The sequence below is a fragment of the Mirounga leonina genome, unplaced genomic scaffold (genome assembly GCF_011800145.1).
Source record: "Mirounga leonina isolate KUSES-001 unplaced genomic scaffold, KU_Mleo_1.0 Mir_174, whole genome shotgun sequence".
NCBI lineage: Eukaryota > Metazoa > Chordata > Mammalia > Carnivora > Phocidae > Mirounga > Mirounga leonina.
The window spans coordinates 68265323-68280575 of NW_023270451.1; the positions used below are offsets into that span (position 1 = coordinate 68265323).

The following is a 15253-nucleotide window of genomic DNA, read 5'->3' on the forward strand; positions in this document are numbered from 1 at the left end:
TCTGCATTTCCCTTATGACATATGATGTTGAACATGTTTTCATATGCTTCCCTCTCATTTTAAAATTCATTATAAATATAGTTCACTGTTAAAGAAAATAGGATAATTTACTGTGATGTTTATAACATATATAGAAGAAAAACCTATGAGAAAGATAGAAGAAAGGATAGGCAGCCAGAAATGGATTTAGATTGTAGTTGAGTTCTTATGTTAAACATGGAGTGATATAATATCAAATGAAGGTAGACTGTGATAAATTAAAGGCACATATTTGTAAAATCTAGAGCAACCTGAAAAAAATAAACAAAGAGGTCAAACTAATAAGTGCATAGTTGAGATAAAGTGGAATCATAAAAGAAAAATAAATCCTCAGTCCAAAAGAAGATGGGCAAATACAAAAATGGAGCAAAAAAACCCACATGGAATAGTATACACTTTACAAGATGATAAATTTAAAACCAACCATATTGATGATCACATTAAATGGAAATGGTCTAAACACCCCAATTAAAAGGCACAGATTATCAGACTAGAACAAAAAGCAAATTTCAAGTATTTGCTATCTACAAGAAATACACTTCAAATATAAAGAGATAGCATTATCATAGCATTATCCATTGAAGATGACAACCCAATAGCAATGATTACTCCTAGTATCTAGACTGTGGTCCCTAAATACCCTTCCCCACTAATAGGAATGGCTGATTACTAGTATGAGGCAGGAATGAGCCTGAGAAATTTTATTTGGCCCTGGGATATCTTCTTACTATAGAAAGCAAGTGAGACTCACAAGCCATAATGAATATGTAAATAAAACAAAACACTTAACTATACACTTAAAAATAGTTAAGATATTAAATTTTTTATTATATGCATGTTATGGGTTGAATTGCATCCTCTTGAAATTCATATGTTGAAGTCCTAACTCCCAGCACCTCAGAATGTGACTGTATTTGGAGATAAGGTCTTTTAAGAAGTAATTAAGTTAAATGGGGTTGTTAGGGTGGCCCTAACATGACCAGTGTCCCTAGAAGAAGAGGAAACTTGGACACAGAGAAAGAGGGATAACAGACAGCTGCATGTATAGAGAGATGACCATATGAATACACATCGGGAAGGTGGCCTTCAGCAAGTCAAGGAGAGAGGCATCAGAAGAAACCAAACCTGCTGACATCTTGAGCTCATGCTTCTAGCCTACAGAACTGTAAGAAAATAAAGTTCTGTTGTGTAAGCTACCCAGTCTGTGGTATTTTGTTAATGGCAGCCTGAGCAAACCAGTAGAGTGTATTTTACCACAGTTAAAAATAAACAAACCTAAGTTGACTCTCAAGAAAAGAGAAAGCCCAAAACAAGGAAACAAAACTATGTATTGGCCACCTGACTGTCTGTGGGCTGCTATGGAAAGTCACAGAAAGTGCTCTTTGAGTCATGTTGATTGGTGTCACCATATTTGTGTGGGGCCTCATTTCAGTTGGGCTCTCGACACTAGTGGTCAGCCTCTTGTCTGCCCTTGCATGGTGCTTTCTCCCTAAGCAAGGCCTGTTCTACATCTTTGCCATTGTTCTGGAGCTATTGACTGCTGGGTCCCCTTTTCAGCAGACGACTTAGTCCCCTGCCTCACAGAGGAAACAGGACAAACCAGCTTGAATCCTCTCTCCTTCATGAATCCCTTATAAACACTCACATCTATATCCTCACCCATCCTTCCTTCTTCCCCTCTGGCTTCTCTTAAATGTGAAGGTGCCCCACCTCCTTTCAGCCTCATCCCACTTTTGTGCTTTCTCTTCTCCTTAGGGTCCTTGCTCCATCAATTCCTCCCTCTTCCTGTAGTTTCAACCTTTCTCTTTCTACTGGCTCCTCTCCAGAAGCCTAAAAATATGTTCAACACTCCCTCATTCTACCTTGACTTTATCTCTCTCTAGCTTCCACAACCTCTCCATTACTCCTTTTTATCCATCATTCTTAAATGAATAGCCTACTCTAGTTACCTCTCCTCTCCCATTTCCCCTTTATTCTGCTACCCATCGAATTCTGGTTCCTTCTTTCCTCCTTTCCTTCTTTCCTTCCTTTCCTTTTTTCCTTCTAATTTTATTTTTAAGTAGTCTCTACACCCAACATGGGGCTTGAACTTACAACCTTGAGGTCAAGAGTCACATGCTCTACAGACTGAGCCAGCCAGGCACCCCATGAATTCTGGTTTCTGTTTGCACCATTACAGTGACTATTCTGGCAAAGTTCTTTCATGACCTTGTGTTGCTTAGCTCTCCCCTCCACCACTGCTAGCTGAATGCCTCCAACTGGATGTATATACAACTGGCATCCCAGTCTCAGTATGTCATAATTGAAACAATCATTTTTTTTCTCAAATGAACTTCCCTTCCTGTCTTTATTTTTGTTAATGGAGCTGCTATCACCAGCTCCATACTTCAGCCTCATCTTTGGGCTTTGGGGTTGTTTTTGTTCAGTAATTTTACTCTTTTTTTTTTTTTTTAAGATTTTATTTATTCATTTGAGACACAGAGATACAGAGAGAGAGCATGAGCAGGGGAGAGGCAGAGGGAGAGGGAGAAGCAGGCTCCCCGCTGAGCCAGGAGCCCGATGTGGGGCTCGATCCCAGGACCCTGGGATCATGACCTGAGCTGAAGGCAGATGCTTAACCATCTGAGCCATCCAGGCGCCCCTTTGTTCAGTAATTTTAAGGAATTGTTTTTTACCAGGTAATACACATCAAAATGATTCAAAATTCAAAAGGTTCATTGATGTACATTGAAAAGGTTCTCCCATACTGAACACCAATTATCTACCTCCCCTCTTAACAGGCCAGTAATGCCAAAGTTTTGTGTGTATTTCTTTAGGGATATATGCCTATATTTTGCATATGTACGAAGTATTTTTATTTACATTTTTTCCCTTTTAAAAATACAAATGATGGGGGAAGGGGCTGGGAGGTGGGCAAAATGGGTGAAGGGGGTCAAGAGGTACAAATCTCCTTATTTGTTATAAGACAAATAAGTCACGGGGATATGATTTACAGCATGGTAACTATAGCCAATAACATTGTAATGCATATTTGAAAGTTGCTAAGAAAATAAATCTTAAAAGTTCTCATCACAAGAAAAAATTTGTTTTTAACTTTTGTATGGTAACAGATGGTAACCAGATTTATTGTGGTGACCACTTTGCAATGTATACAAATATCAAATCATTATGCTGTATACCTGAAACTACTATAATGATATAGGTCAATTATACCTCAACAGCAATAACAAAACAACAAAAACCCAGGCAAAATAAAAAAAAATACAAATAGCATACCATATACACAGTTCTACTTGCATTTTTCATGTATATATTTTGGACATCATTTCATCAAATGCTTTTTCATCCTTTGTTATAGCTGCACAGAGTTTAGCAGTATTTCGAATTCCTCTCTTCCCTCGTCTCCAACATCCAATCAATTGTCAAGTTGTATTAATTGTGTATTATTTTTCCTATAGTCTCTCCATTCCTGGTGCCAGTTTGTTTAGACTTTCACCTTTCTGCCTGGATTAACACAATAGCCTCTAAATGTTTGCCTTGACCTTAGCCCTTCCTTTTTTAGTTCAGGCCATTCTGTTCAATTAATCTTCTTAAGTACTGCTCTGATTATGTCACTTCCGAGTTTCTAACAGTCACCACTATTTTCTTGTTGCCTGCAGAGTCTCACTCTATGTTCCCTCCTTTTTTCTTACTGTGCCCTCCTTCCTTATGCTCTGGATACTTAAGTCATGTCATACTCAAGAGTCTGATGATTCTAGAGCAATCCTTTTGTGTTCTCACGGGAGTACTTTTGATAATGTTAACTTTACCTTGAGTTATATGACCTTGCCACCAAGTCCAACTCCTTCCTCCCCAAGGTCCAGCTCAGGTACTAACTTTCCTATGAAGTCCTCCTGACCCTCACTATTAGCCAGGGTCAGATGTGGGATGAGCCCAGAAAGGTGCCTAAGGAGCAAAATTTAAGGAGGCACGCTCACTCAGGGTTGTGGAAGCACCAAGCTTGCACTCACATAACCCTGAGAGTCAGTGGCTCCTTGCTTGCCTCGTTCTAGTCCAGCCCTGCTGTTAGCAGTTCTGGGCCTCCTGTAAGTCCCCAAAGAGCTTGCTTTGTACATCTCTAGTGGATTTTCTCTTCTTACCTGTATCGTAGTTATTGATAACAGAATTTTTCTTCTCCTCACTGCTCTGAGCAAATTGAGTACAGAACCCCAAGCCTGCTCCATAGTGGATCTGTGGTGTCTTGTGCAGAGCCTCATACACACAGATAGACATTCACTAGAACTCTTTAGCTTGGGAGTGTCTACCCAACAGAAACTTCAACTCAAAGTCTTTTAGGCCAAAAAGGCAATTTATTAGGAGAATATTCAGGAACTTAGGGAACCCATCAGCAAGGATCCTGTGAATACCAGGAAGAGAACTATGGACTAGAGCACTGTGGGGACCCTGGGAAATTCTCTCTTGTGTCTTCTCTCACTACTGATGGACTGTCTCTGTTCCCCAGTTGATTTGGTGGAAAATGGTTCTGCTTACAGCTCCCAAAGTTAAAAAAAAAAAGTTGTAAAGTTAGAGAGAGAGAGATCTCAATTCCAATTTCAAAATCTCCAGGAAATGATCTGATTAGCCAACTTGAGTCAGGTACCTATTTCCAGACTAATCATTCGTGGCCAGACTAATCATCTGTGGCTAGAGGGATAGTGCAGCCTTGGGGACCTCAGGGGTGTTCATGGATCTTTTCTCTAACTCCACCATTAATGTGACTCAGCTCTAGCATGATTCCAGTCTGTATCTCTTAGTCAAACATGCTAAACTCCCAGGACAGAGAATATACTTGGCATAGCTTGGGTCAAGTTCATGCCTGAGTCAGTCATCAATGGGGGATGAGGGTTTTGAAGCATAGGAGTGACTTCTGGGGGCCATTTCTGCGAATGGGGGCAGTTTCCAGAGAAGGGGAATCTCTTGAGTTAGCAAGTCACACCCAAAGGTGACCGTTAAAAGGTATTTGTTGAATAAGTAAATGAGTGAATGATATTTAAAAAGAGCAACTGTCTAAAGCTATTAGGTAAGTATTAGGGAGTTACTGGACAACTCACTTGCTCCATCACCCTCAAGATCTAATCAGTCTCCAAACACCTATTAAGCTTTCTTCCAGATGTCTCCCAAATCCCTCCCTCCCTTCTAAGCCACGGGCACCACCAGTTTGCATTCATGCCTGATTGCTCTGCCTCAGCCTTCCCCACCTCCACTCCATGCTGCTGCCTGCCAGAGTAATCTTCCCAAAACATATGGCTTCCCTGTTGCCACCCGTCACTCAATCTGTCTGAAACCAAACACATCCTCTTTCCATCTAAATTGGCTGTCCCTTTAGATGACTGTCGAACACACCACCATCTTTCTGTCATTTACTTCTTAAAACCTTGGAATTACCTCTGACCTTTGCCCTCCTAGTCCCTCAGTATTTCATTAGTTACCAAGCAATGTTGAATTTTCCTTTATTTCCCCGTTGGTTTTTCTTTTTCTTTTAAACATTTCCAGCCTAATTTTGGTCTGTTAGGGAGTTCAGAATATCTTCCAAAGACTGTTATTAAAATGATATGGAGAAGATATCTTGTTGGAGATCTGGGAATGCCTAAATCCTGTCTAGGCCAGCCATCTCCCTTTCCCGAGAGGTCACTAGGGGAAATATAAGGAAAGGGAACAATGACACAACTAGGCAAAAGAGAACTTTATTATTAGCTGGGTATTTGGCCTCAAACCACAATGCAGAAGTCAGGAAAGACAGGCTGGACTCTGGTCATCTCTGTCTATTCCCCCCAACTTGATGCCCAAACATGAGTCTTAGAACTTTACTTCCTAGTGGCATGAAAAGCCACGCTCACCAGAGAAATTGGACAGAAAGACAAATCTGCAACTTCTCTGCCCAAAGGCTGGGGCTGTCCAAGCCATCATAGGTGGGGCTATAGCCCCAGGGCCTGGAGACTTCCTAGAAGGAGAAAAGAGAAGATGCTGGCTTGGGTGCCTCCAAGTAGGGCAAAGAGAGCCCTGTTACCACTCAGGATATGTTGACAGTAGAAGGGAGAACACACTTACCCATCCTGAACCTTCTACCTTTTAAAGTCTCTACCCCTAGAAAATGTACTTTAAGCCATATTCTCCAATTTCAGCAAGTTTTTCTTCCTTTGTGGATATGGGTATGACTTTGGGGTGGGGTGAAATTTCTTGCTCACCATCCTGACTCCACCCTAAAGAGAGTGAAGAAGTGGCGAGCCTTGAGTGCCTTCTAGGGATCAGTGGCTCAATTCATATTTGGATTCCTGGTGAATCTACACTATTCTGACTTTGTAAGTGTCTTGCTCAAAATTGTCAAAAGCCAACTGTTGCCCCGAACTAAGAACCAATTCCTAAGAAGGCCATTAGGACCCTCTACAGCCTGGCCCAATCTACCTTTTTTTTTTGTCATTAGGAATGACCTTAGGATTGTGGCAGACAGGTCAAGAATAGGGAAAGGATGCCAAATGTAATCATCCAATGAAGAGATCAGCTGGATCTAATCAAGAGAAGAAGGAACTTAAGATTGTTACCAGAATTTTATCTACCCCATAACCTGATCAATGGGTCCAGAAAGAACTAGGTTAGGCACCAGGGGGAATCTAATCTGTAGGGTAGGGCAGGATCTAGGAGAATTCTGTTGACATAGATTATATTGAAGGGACTTGGCATGTTCACAGTGGTGGCAGAAGAATCTCTCTGATATATCTTGGCCAAAAAGCAATCTCAGCCTACTGAGATGGGAATCCCCATTCTCCTGCAGAGGCAAGTCAATTGGCTGGCTTGAGGCAGTCACCTCAATGGCTTGGGATGATAAATAGTATTTAATCCTAAAAAGTTCAGAATTATATATGAGAATGATGGAATAAATCCACAGAATTTGTATTTTTGTCTTAACTCTAATAATATTCTGTGTAATTTGGTATTTTCAATGTTTGTAAGATGTAGATAATTTATTAGAGAATCTGATAAATTAGCCTTGTGATTCCAATGTAAAATATATAATTCAGTAATTGATTTCAGAGTTGTATTAGAGATTTTTATTAGTTTGCAAATGGTATTGAAAGGGACTTTGGGGGTGCCTGGCTGGCTCAGTGGAAAGAGCATGTGACTCAATCTCAGGGTCTAGAGTTCAAGCCCCACATTGGGCATGGAGCCTACTTTAAAAAAAAAAAGAGAGAGAGAGAGAGAGTTTGAGGGGTGTCTGGGTGGCTCGGTCGGTGAAGTGTCTGCCTTTGGCTCAGGTCATGAATCCAGGGTACTGGGATCGAGCCCCACTTTGGGCTGCCTGCTCAGCAGAGAGTTTGCTTCTCCCTCTGCCTCTGCCCCTCTCCCCACTCATGCATGCTTTCTTTCTCTCTCTCAAATAAATAAAATCTTTAAAAAAGAGAGAGTTTGACATTCACTATACTTAAAGTTGAATATATTAGATTTTAAAATTTATTAGATTTTAAATATATTAGGTTTGCTAGATAACTGACTAGGAGCAAGTAACTTAATTTCTTGTGTCTGAGTTTTCTTATCTATGAAATAGGTATAATTATAGTACCTATTTCATAACATTGCTGGGAAGGAATTAATGAGTTCACACAGGAGTTTGCAATAGTACCTGACTTTTAGTGAATGCTCAGTAAGTTAGTTATTGTTGTTGTTATTATTCTTTATATGAGGACATTCTGTTTATTAGATCAGGCATTTAAATACAGAGTTTAAAAGGCAAGGTAGATATGTATATAAATGCAGTTTAAAATGTTTAGTGGTTATTTAACAACATTAAATGAGTGAAGTAGTTATTTAAAGGAGTGTAGTGTATTCCAGTTGAGTTGAAGGAGCATTAATCAGCCTTTTCTCAAGGACAAGGCCCATGTTTCCCACCGTATCCCCAGCACTCTGGCATTTGGTATAGAGAGGTGCCCAATAAATGTGTGTTGAATTGACCTGACAAATCATATAAAAAGGATTCTAAGATGTTATATCCAAAAGACATTGTTAATTGAGACAGGGACTACAGGAGGAGGAGCAGCTTTGAGGGAAGAGAATGAGGCCAGGTTTTAACTGACTGAACTTGCAGTGTCTATATGACAGGAGTTCCTGATCATAGTTCAAAGTCTCACAGGCAGGACAGACACTCGGGAAACAGTTTGAAGCAGGAAATACATAGGATAGGGGGTCATCAACAGACTTTGGGTTCAGGGAGAGGAGGGCCCTTTGAAAATGACTGTTAAAATTTCCTAGATTTTGAAATAGATGAGATCAACTTAAAGGCTCAAAGAAAAATAGATTTTAAAAGTTATTACTTTTTTTTTTTTTTAAAGATCATTTATTTGAGAGAGACAGCACAAGCAGGAGGGGCAAAGGGAGAAGGATAGAGAATCTCAAGCAGACTCCACACTGAGCGTGGAGCCCAACATGGGACTCGATCTCATGACCCTGAGATCATAACCTGCACTGAAATCAAGAGTCGGACCCTCAACTGAGCCACCCAGGCACCTTAAAAGTTGTTACCTTAATACAGAAATATTAATTTAAATAAAGTAACAGTAAACAGTCTTTTCCATCCTCTTTTCCCCAAACCATCCTCAGGCATACAAAAACTCACCTTGACATTTCTAACCTTGTAACACATTGCTCCCTTACACAAATCCCTTGTCTTGGCATCCCTTGAATGCTCTCCCTAGCTTTTGGGGGAGTCCCCAGGGATATTTACATGTGCTCACACTTATTCATCATCATCACCACCACAACAGCCACCATCTATCACACCTGTATTTTGTACCAAGAAATTTGCATGATTAATGATAATTAGGAAGAGCTAATAATACCTAGCACTTACTATGTGCTTCCTGGGTCCAGGCTCTGTCTGGAGTCCTTATATTACCTCTTAACCTCCACATCTTGGGCAGAGAAACAGAGGCTTAAAATGTTGAGTGACTTGTCAAGGTCTCACAGGTAGGAAGTGGTATGGCCAGGCTTTGAACCAGGAGTCTGATTCCAGAACCCATATTACGATGTGGCCTCTGAAAGCATGGGGGTGTGGCTCCTGGGGCCAGCACTCTCTGGAAAAGCAGACCCTGCCTGGGCCAGCCTTTGGTGTTCCCAAAGAGGCAAAACTCCCTTGTATTGTTTATAAAGTTCCAGGTTCCTGGTAATCCTTATGGGGCTGGAGCTGCACAGATTCCAAAGTAGAAATGGGGAGGCTGCTACTCTTGGTGACTCTTACACAGTGGGTCCTGAAGGGTCCCTTGTGAAAACTGTTGCTTCAGCCATCTTTCTTCATCTCCTTATCCCCTGTGGTTCCCCCTACCCACCCTAAGGGACATAGTCAAATCTAGAGCTAAAAGCCTCCCACAAGTCAGATCCTGTCAAGTGTCCCACTAGTGAGCAAACCACCTTGGACAGGCCTGCATGCTGGCTGCCCCAACTGAGACCTACCTTGCTGCTTTACTTACTAAACACACTTGGAGGCCTCCCACTTCCACCTATTGCTCGGTCTCCCACAACAATCCACCCGGTTAAAGGGTCTTCACCTTTCTGCTCTATGCCCATAAGAATCTTGCCCACCCTTCAAGGCCAAATCAAAGTACATCTCTCTGAAATTTCCCACATAAGTTCAATTCTGATTACCCGGAGCATTTATTATCTGTAGGACGACTCATTTGGTTCTTAGCACACACTATAATTCAGCCAGCCAAATGACCAGCAGCTTCTTTTTTTTTTTTAAGATTTTATTTATTTGAGAGAGAGAGAGACCACGAGTCGGGGTGAGGGGCAGAGGGAGAGGGACAAGCAGACTCCCCACTGAGCGGGGAGCCCAACACGGGGCTCAATCCCAAGACCCTGAGATCATGACCTGAGCTGAAAGCAAACGTTTAACCAACTGAGCCACCTAGGTGTCCGCAAATGACCAGCAGCTTATTGAAAGCAAAGCCAACTTGGGAATCTCCTGCATTGCCAAGGCTGATGAACTCCCAATATATTCTCAAGGGTCTAGGCTTCTTTTTATCCTTGCTCTGGGTGCCAAGATTAAGTCACCTTAAGTCAGTCTGCCTTTCTTTTTCTTTCTTTCTTTTCCTTCTCTCTTCCTTCCTTCCTCCCTCCCTCCCTGTTTGCTTGTTTCTTCCTTCCTTTCCCTCCCTCCCTTCTTTCTCTCGTTCTTTCTGCTCTAGGCAGGGTTGAACTCACAGTCCTGACACCAAGAGCCACACACCCCACTGACTAAGCCAGCCAGGCGCCCCAAGTCATCCCTTCTTTCTTAATGCAACTACTACCTACACCTTACCTTATAGAGTTGTCTTCTGACATTATCCTGTCTACAGTTTCTGACTTCCACGTGCTGAAGCTGATCACTGTCACTTCATTGGAATCCAGTTCTTTTAATCTCTTAGGGTAGATTTTTCTGCTTTTTTCCCTGAGACTGATTCTACAATATTTGGTTATCCAGAATGAAGAGGCTTTTGGATAGAGGAACTGGGGTTCACAGGCTCATTTGTCTTAAGAAAATAACTTGCATGTCTGAGGAGGATGGACACAGAGGTCTCTCATTATATGTTTATTGAAGGTCTACTATGAGCCAGGCATTGCGTGAGATGCTGGTATAAAATCATGAACAAGATGAAATCCCTGCCCTCCGGCAGCTTCTGGATTGTGGAGGATTCATGGTCTGAGAAGTGCTGTGGAGAAAGAGTAATGCAGTACTTTCAAACTTTTTGTAGCTGTAATCCAGTAAACCAGTATCATGATCCAGTACAAATACACAAACCTATGTACATACATTTATATATCTGAAATAAAAACTTCACAAAACAAGAGCCTTACTAAGTTTGATGCTCTCTGATATTTTCTATTTCTTTTATGAAATGTTGGTCATGACCCACTAAGTTCATTTTGTGCTTCCTCAGTGGGGATCAACCTGCAATGTGAAAATGCTGGTAATGGTTAAGAGCACAACTCTGAGGTCAAGCTGATGGCTTTCAGACCTGGCTCCACCTCTTATTGTCTGGGTTTGGGCAAATAATCTCTACATGCCCTTGTTTCTCTACCTGCAAAATGAAATAATAATAACAGTATATCGGGCGCCTGGGTGGCTCAGATGGTTAAGCGTCTGTCTGCCTTCGGCTCAGGTCATGATCTCAGGGTCCTGGGATCGAGTCCCGCATTGGGCTCCCTGCTCCTTGGGAGCCTGCTTCTCCCTCTGCCTTTCCCTCTCGCTCTGTCTCTCATGAATAAAAAATAATAATAATAATAATAACAGTATATCTGCCTCATGGCCTCTCCTTGAGAATTAAATGAGAAAGGAGATAATTTGTGTAAAGGACTTAAAATAGGCCCTGAAACATTCTGAGTGCTCAATAAGCACAAGTGATAAACACTGGGTATGATGCTAAAAGAGCCAAAGCATTCAATGTGGGGGGATTCGAGAATGCGTCCTGGAGGAAAAGGCATTAATGTTGAGACCTAAAGAAGTGACAGGTGACGAGAAGGTGTAAAGAATGGAGAAGAAAGTTCTGTGCAGAGAGAGCAGCCCTTGCCAAAATTATGAGGTGGGAGAATGTCCTGCCATGTATGACTTGAGAGCTTCCTGATTTGGCTGCAGCCTGAGGGAGAAGTCTGTGGCAGATGAGGTCGAAGATGGCCACAGGGGTGAGGTCACCAAGGGCCTTGAGGCCAACTCAAAGAATTTTAGGCTTTAACTTATGTGCAATGGGATCTTATTAAGCCTGTTAAGCAGGGAAATGACATGTTTTCTTTTTTGAAAGACCACTCAAGCTATAGGGGGTAGAATGGATTGGAGAGGGCAATTCCTGCGGCAGGGAGACCATGTAGTCTTTCGCAGCATCTTGATTAGAGATGATTTGGTAGCCTGAACCAACCATGCATCCTAACGCAATGGTTCTTAAATTATGGTGTTCATGAGAATTACCAGGACAAGGTGTGTGTGTGGGGGGGGGGGGGGGCTGTTAAAAATGCAGTTTCCTGGGCTAACAAGCCAAGATTGTGGAGACAACCAATTGGGGCCCAGCATTTAAGTAATCAGCCCTACTGATCCTGATGCACGTAGTTTCCTGATCCCACTTTTAAAAACCAAGAACAAAAACTACCTCTCGTATGTCTCTAACATTAGTTTTTCTGCTACCCACTCCTCTTTACTTCTCAGGCACCTGCTTGGGGGTCCCTATTGCTTCTGACTCCCTGCACTGAACGTACAAACTCCTTGACAGCAAGGACTTCGTCTTTCTAATAGGTGCATCTCCAGCGTGCCCAGAACAAAACTGGCACACAAAGGGCCCTCTAGAAATGTTTGCCAAACGAATGAATGAGCGGATAAATTAAAATATTGCTTTGTGCAAAAATTTTTGCTTTTAAATACCTGGGCAGGGTTTGAAATCGGGAAACAAAGGTCATTCCGAAGAAAGGGTGAAGATGAGACTGTCAAGACTGAGGAAAATGCGGGGAAGCCCGTTCCCAATTGTCGAGGCTTGTTCAGGAGGTGCTATAATTCTCGGGGCTGGGGGGCGAGAAACGTTACTATTTCCAGATTAGCAACCATCTTGGGCTGCCTGCGCCACTCTCCCAAGAGTCCACACTTGACTAATCCAGTTGCCTTCATGGTTCCGGCCCCATCCAACCCTGTCAAGCTAAACGTGGGCTCCCGGAGGCCGCGGGGGCCGGCAGAGACCCTCGCCCAGATCCCCCTCCCTGCCGGCCCCGCGGAGGCAACGCCGACCTCCTCATCATGGCGGCCGCCGGGCGGGGAAGCTGAGCCCGTGCGTCGCGTGCGTGCCTCCTCTCCCTCCCCTCCCCCTCCTCGGCGGCGGCGGCGGCGGCAGAGGCGGCAGCGCTCGCCATTGCCGCTGGTGGCAGGAGGCTGCGAGGAGCCGGCGCGGTCGCAGTCTCCACGGCGCAGGCCCACGGTAGCGCAGCCGCTCTGAGGTGAGTGCCCTACCGCGCAATCTCCAGCTATTTCAGCCCCGGCGCAGCCGCAACACGCCGCCCGCCCGCCGGCCGGCCGGCCCGCCCCGCAGCCTGCACCCTGCCGCCCCCGGCTCCGGGCCTGGGCCCCCGCCGGATTCGGCCCGCCTCGGGCGGGGGGCCCCGGCCCGGCCCAGTCAAACCGCCACCCCGAGGATGCGCAGGCCGCAGTAGGCCCCAGGCGTCCTGGCGGGCTCGGGAGGGAGGCGCTGCCCTCCCGAGAGCCCCAGGGTTCCGGCCTCCCCCGCCGCCTGAGGCTCTGGGGGCCGCGGCCTCCTCTCCACCGTAGAACCCGGAGCCCGGGCCCAGTCTTCCCGCGGGCTCGGGAGCGGGAGGCCTGGGAGAGCGCGCCGGGCCCGGGAGCGGGAGGTGGGCGGGCTGCGCGGGACCGGAGCCGCGGCTCCCCGCTCGCCCCCTCGGCCCTTCCCCGGTCTGGTCCGCGGGCGGCGCGGCGGGCCGGGCCGGGGCGCGGGAGCTGCTGTCTCCTGCGGGAGAGGAGTCTGGCTCTTCGGGCGGCCTCCGAAGCTTCCTCCCGCCGGGGTGGCGTGGGCTTGTTACCCAGGTAGACCGGGGGACGCTCGAATATGGCGCGTTGCCCACCTTCTTGCAAGTTAGGAGGCGGCCCGGGCAGCAGCGGCGGCAGTTCGAGGAGGAGGGCGCAAAGTCCTTTTGTACGCAGAAATAAGGAGCGACATTGTGTTTTCTTCCCCAGCTGAGATGCTGCCGGTGGAGGGGCCTCGGTTCTTCCTATGCCTGGGGTGGTGGTCCTCTGGGTGAGGAGAGGGGGAGTGGCGCGCCCCTCGGAAGGAACCGAACTGTTGCCACTGTAAAGACAGGGGCTCTGGGTGGCCTTGTGCAAGGGTATTATTTCACATCCCCAGCCTTTCGGGGAACTCAAGGGTTTGCCTCTGCATGTTGTCCACCTCACTGTGCAATGATGTCCACCGCCTCTCTCACCTGTTGTGTCGTTGCTGCTGGTCGCAAAGTTTCTACAGTGCATCTGACCGTGCCCATAAGAACTTGGAGTTGTTTAAAAATCTTAATATTTTTAGGGCTTCAAATGGTAATCTGCTCCAGCCAGTTGGAGGAGCTGTTGCCTGATCTCCATCCCTTCTTAAGCATTAGATTAGAATATATTAATTGCTTACTTCAGAGCTGGTGTCAGTTGTGCTTAATTTTTTTTGTGTTCAGAGCGAAATTCACGTTTTCTTAAGTGTGTGGAGACAATGGATTGGGAAACTTTCAAGGTGAAGGCGGTGTGAGTGAACCTGTCAGCTTGGACAGTGGTAACAGGAGAATGGGTTTGCGCATCTCACCTTTTTTCCCAGGGCATCGTCTATGCCCACGGTGATCCTTTTCCTATTTCATGTCCAGCCTTTTTTTAAAAAATTCCTTTTAGTTTGACTGAACAGTAGGTTATTGGGTTGTTCCTCACTCAAGAAAGGAGAGGTGAGGGGCCTTGGAGATGCTGGGGGTTTTGTTTTGTTTTTAGAGTTCAGTAGTAGTATCCAGATTTGTGTTTAAATGTTCTTGATGTGTTATCGCATAAGGTAATGAAAATATGACTAGAATCTGTGCATGAGTGTAATTTCCTTATTTTATGAGCAGGAGAGGAAACATACAATTATCACATGTAATGTAATCCTTATTCTTTGGTGTGGAGAATTGTTTGTGTTAAGGGACTTTTTTTTCTTTTTCTTCTGACAGGCATTAAATGTGACTTTCAACTGGGTCCATGACAAAAACAAAAAATAAAACAATCAGATTAAGAAGTACTGCTTATTATCTTTTGGCACATCCTTATTTGAAGTCCTTTGATTTCATCTATGTGCCTTTCCCCTCCCCCCATCTCAAACTCAACATATATGAGAGAAAATGACTTTTTGCTTAGTAGTAAGTGGTCATATTCTCACTTAGCTAAAAAGAAAAGGAATCATCCTCAAGCTAGGAGTTTTCATGGGAATAGATTTCTTACCAGGTTTTAAGGAAATTTAGCTCCTGGATTTAGGAAATAACTCTAAGAGCAGCAGATAATGAGAGCCCTTGTCCAGATCTAGAAGGGATTAAAGAAGAAAGGATTTCAGGTTTCCCTCCCAATTCATATATATTCCAATGGAACCCAAAATTGCAGGTTTCTTGTTATTATTAAATCACAAGTGTACATCCATCTCTAATTTTGTTGGGGAGCTGAAGACAAACT

At 44.3% G+C, this 15253-nt stretch overlaps 1 protein-coding gene and 1 long non-coding RNA gene across 4 annotated transcripts in view; one reads left to right on the top strand and one right to left on the bottom strand.

Annotated features, from left to right (window-relative positions):
- Positions 1 to 12839, bottom strand: part of LOC118021077 — a 36550-nt gene extending 23711 nt beyond the window's left edge. For both annotated transcript variants that reach the window (XR_004682088.1, XR_004682089.1), the window contains exons 1-2: positions 12452 to 12839; positions 10364 to 10754 (exon numbers count right to left, since the gene is read on the bottom strand). This is a non-coding gene — a long non-coding RNA (uncharacterized LOC118021077). The remainder of the gene's footprint in view (positions 1 to 10363; positions 10755 to 12451) is intronic.
- A 42-nt stretch (positions 12840 to 12881) lies between these two features.
- The window catches only part of NRF1 (nuclear respiratory factor 1), a 137130-nt gene continuing 134758 nt past the window's right edge, over positions 12882 to 15253 (top strand). The window contains exon 1 of one of the 2 annotated variants that reach the window (XM_035021092.1): positions 12882 to 13014. The gene's annotated coding sequence lies outside the window, so the exon portion shown is untranslated. The remainder of the gene's footprint in view (positions 13015 to 15253) is intronic. The other variant, XM_035021093.1, reaches the window with a different exon arrangement.